Raw genomic sequence first — 4,470 nt, forward strand, 5'->3', positions numbered from 1 at the left:
CTCAACATCATGCCTTGATTTGTTCACATGAATGTTGTGCATCTCTCTCACATTTCTCACTTGCTCATGACAAGAATGGAGCCGGCCAATTTTTGTGTGCATGCCAATTTCGGCCAGCACTACCTCCTCTTTTCCTTCTTATACAAGCCATGCCTCCCACCTAACCCAATCACTAAATGGGCAGCCACCCACCATAGCCAATCAAAGAAGGAGGCAGCCACCATCCTCCCTCTATTTAAAGAGCTTGGCCGGCCACCACCTCCACCTTTGGCCTCATTTTTCTTCTCTCCACTCCCTCACACTCTCCTCCTACCTCTCCCCACGAGCTGCTGCTCCTCCTAAGCTCGATGGCCGGCCATGGCCATGAAAACCAGCCAAGATGAAGCTCCCCTTCTTCCTCAAGCTCATCCTCACCATGAGAGCATCTCTCTCACTCTCTTCTCCCCCAACCCTAGCTGGTTTCCTCTCCTTTTCTTCTTCCTCCATTGCTAAGATTGGATCTTGATGCAGGTGCATGTTGGTCCAAGCATGGAGGAGGTTGAGCAATCCTCAGATCTGAAGTTCTTGAGCAAAGTTCGTCCAAATCCCTGCAGTAATTTCTGTATCTTGCTGTTTCAGATTCTGGTATGAACTTGTAAAATCCGCCAAATGTTGTGTGCAGATCCAAATCGAGTGATTCAAAGTTCCACAGATAGGTATTGAAAAGATCTACAACTTGGCGTTGGTCTCATCCTCAAATACGTTACGGATTTTGCACGGTAAATAAAGTTCTGTAAACATGCAGAATCACTGTTTGTTAGATTTCTTCCTTTTTACAAAACCTTTTTGAGCAAACTCAATGGTGGGTGAAAGCCCTCTCCAGTACCTTCATTTTGGCATTGGTTTCACTTCAAATGACCTAATGAAATTGAAATGGTTCACAGATCAAGATCTGGTCAGATCTGACTTTGTCGAATTAAACCAGGAGCTTGGAAACGAATTTTTGAATGAAACCAGTTGGGTAAGAACCACCTTGTCAATACCTTTCAGATACAGCTGACCTCATATTTTTATGAGTTGTGTACGATTTGTGGTGAATTAAACTTATTCTGTGTGTTCTGCAGACATGGCTGTTAGCTTTTAATTCATCAAAAATCCATTTTTGAACCTAATTGAGTGGTTCCACTTCTGTAGGATTGCTGAATGTTTTCTTAATCATCTCCAACAAGTTTCAAACCTTTATCTATTCTGCAACTCCATAGTTAAAGCAAATGGTGAAAATATGCAGTAAACTTGTCAATCCATTTGTGAGAGTTTCGGAAATAATTTGAACCCAAATCCAATTGTGTTTGCATCTCTGTTTAATTACCTTTCAGATGCAAGTGGCCTCATATTTTTAGGATTTTTCTACGATTTATGGCTTACAGATCTTGTTTTCTGGACAGTCAGATTCAAGGAAATTCCTAAAATTGTATGTTTAATGTTTTTGGGTGATTCCAATTGGGTTAGTCTTGTATTAGTACTGGCTATATAGGAAAAATATTATTAGTCTCCGTTCATACATATTTGTTGCTGTTAGTAAGGTATATGTGTGTCATGCATTGTTGAAGCAAAACTTTTCGGTTTATTTAAAACCCTTGACCAACTCTTTTTAGTAGAGATGGGCAACCCTTGTTTTATGCTTACAAAATAAAACCTCTGCAATCTAACATTAGCTCTTTTGTTTTGCTTAAGTTCTCAAATGATGTGGAATATGGTTTGCTTCCTATTTTGGATGTTGTGTTATGTGAGCAAACTAAGTTAGGAAAACTGTTTTCTACTTTTACAAAAATGTTAGAAAATGTTTTGTGAATGTATTTGATGTCAAACTAATGCTCTTGTCCTCTTTATGATGTTATCTACCAGGGGATGTTTGGTTTATACCATGGTGATAACCGAGAGAGGCAATTGCTAAGTCATGGCACTCTCATACCTTCACTAGGTAAATAGATTGGGTTCTCTTTTAGTTGCTTTGTAGTACCTATAAGTCTTTTGTATGTTATCCCTTAGTAAAGTGGTTAGCTATTGATTGTTGAATGTTGCATGCTTGTTATGTTTGGAGCAATGTGATTGATTGTGTTCCTTTTATATTTTCCGGCGATAGATGCGAACAATTCTGGAGAAGAAGAAGTGGAATCGGACGAGGATTTTATTTATATATGTTGTTGGGATTCTTATATTGATGGAGTTGATGAAGTACAGGGACAAATAAGCCAAGGCAAGCCATCTTTTGACCTCTGATTCGGTGTCTAGTTGGATGTCATTTGTTGATGTCCAAAGCACCTTAATTCTATGTGTGTTATTCTCTCTATTTATGTCATCTTTGGGTGATTGCAAATGGGGTACTCCCTAGTGGTGATACTCCCCTATTGTTCTTGTGTTATGGGATGCATGGTATTATGGCCGTGCTATTCCACTTGGTCATCTTGTATGCTCAACTTGAGCATCTTCCCTCTCAAGATAGTAACATACACCACACCCACCACTTTTGTAATTTAGAGGTGTCAATGTCATGATCTTGGTGTAATTCTCAACTTAAGAGGACTATGCCGTGTACCCTTGTGAATGTTGGTTGGATAGTGCACCTTCACCATCCAAGTTGTATAGTAGTACCACAAATCTGAAAGTTGGGTCCATCCTATGTTGTCATCATACATGCTTACCTTAAGCAAGTATAATCCTCTTTGAGCCACTCACAAATACCCCTCATGGCGTGATGACCCGCATCTCGGCCATGGTGTTGTATTAGTTCCTTCTCATGAAACTATAGGTTGGGAACCCCTCAAGGTTTACCTTGTTGTAAATGTTTATGAAAACCTTGGGTGAGTTAATCCAAGTGTATGGTTTATGAAAGCAAAGGATCTTGATAAAGATGTTTGGAAAAGAGGTGTATGGAGGTTGGTTGACAACCGAGGTGTTGTGGGGGAAAAAGAAATGTTTTCTAAAAAGGAGCACTGCGTATAAGTGTACACCAGCCCAACTTTTATCGCGCAAACACTCTACCCCAATATGGGCACGGGGCTTAGCCCGTAGTTTGTTGAAGCTGGCAGGAGCACCCTTCACAACTTTCTAGGGAGGGTCATGACGACCTCCGACGCCGGGTTGCGCTCTGGAGGAGGCAATACACTGTAGTTGTCTATAGCCGGACGACATCGAGGGTCTTCTGTCATGGCGCCGGAGATACGCTCAAAAGGAGGTATGCTGCCGGGGTGCCGGGAAGGGGTAAGCCCACAGGGAAGGACTCGTGCCAGTGGAGATGGGCGAAAGGTTATGTCCGGGTATCCGTCGTGGCATATGTTGTTATGTGGGGATGATGCCCACACGATAGGTATCCGGATAGTTGTGGGGAAAGTGTGCAAACTCTGCAGAGTCAAATCTATTCGAATAGCCGCGTCCGCGGTCATGGACGGGTTGCAAAGGTCTACCTTTACCGGGGCTTGAGTTTTGTTTTGATAAATGCTTTGCAAAGAAAGTGTTGTGTTGGATGCACCGGAAGGGTACGGAAAAAGGGGCGTGTGTTGACCATATGGAGATGGTCGTGGAAAAATGGAGGCTAAGTGGGGAACTCTTTCCTAAATGTTTCTTGAAGAGGAACCCTTCGTTAACAAAGATATAGAGATGTCATAAGTATCTTTGAAGTATCTTCTTCAATAAAGATGTAGGTATGTCATAGGAATCCTCTAGCATTTCCACCAACTGAGATGGACTTATGCTACCTCATCTCCAATAAAGATATAGACATGTCATAGAACTTCCTAAGCGTCCCCATCAATTGAGATGGCGGCATGCTATATCCACAAGAGAAACTGACGCTCTTGTGCATGCTATATCCACGAGAGAAACTATGTCTCTTCCACATGCTATATCCACAAGAGAAACTGATTCTCTTCCCCTTGCTATTTCCACTAGTGAAATTAGCTCTTCCCTCTTGTCATCGTAGATTAGCACTTGTTATCATGCACTCCTGCAAAGTACCTTTCTTGATGGTTTGCGAGTACAATTCCAAATGTACTCACGGCTTTGTCCCTGGCTATTTACTTGGCCAGACTTGGAGGAACACGACGGATGAAGAAGGAGTTGGCGACGTCTATGCGAGCTAGGAACGTCTTCCCGATCGGTTGTTCGTAGGGTTATGGCAGATGACTTGGGTACTGCGCTGCTGAAGTGATGATGCTACTCTGATGTTTAGTTAAGCCCTTCGCGGCTATTATGTAAGTATTGGTCATGTGACCATGTTGTAATTTTCTTATTCCGCTTTGTAATGGATGGTGTAATTTGATATCAGTTCGGTTATGTGTTCACGACGCACTGATCATGGGATCGTGAACTGTATACATAACAGGGAATTTCGGACAACTAGTCCGGGGTCCCCACAGAGCTGGTATCAGAGCTATCCTGACTGTAGGAGACCTTAGTTAGCATGGACGTTAGTTAGGAAACAAGTACTTGGGA

At 42.3% G+C, this 4,470-nt stretch overlaps 1 long non-coding RNA gene across 1 annotated transcript; it reads left to right on the top strand.

Moving 5' to 3' along the window:
* Positions 1–248: 248 nt before the first annotated feature.
* On the top strand, positions 249–2,230 carry LOC127323385 (uncharacterized). Its single transcript, XR_011751181.1, has 5 exons — positions 249–573; positions 662–758; positions 924–1,000; positions 1,885–1,960; positions 2,123–2,230. It is a non-coding gene; the product is annotated as an uncharacterized lncRNA (long non-coding RNA).
* The last annotated feature ends 2,240 nt before the right edge of the window (positions 2,231–4,470 follow it).

Source organism: Lolium perenne, chromosome 2, assembly GCF_019359855.2.
Source record: "Lolium perenne isolate Kyuss_39 chromosome 2, Kyuss_2.0, whole genome shotgun sequence".
NCBI classification, from domain to species: Eukaryota; Viridiplantae; Streptophyta; class Magnoliopsida; order Poales; family Poaceae; genus Lolium; species Lolium perenne.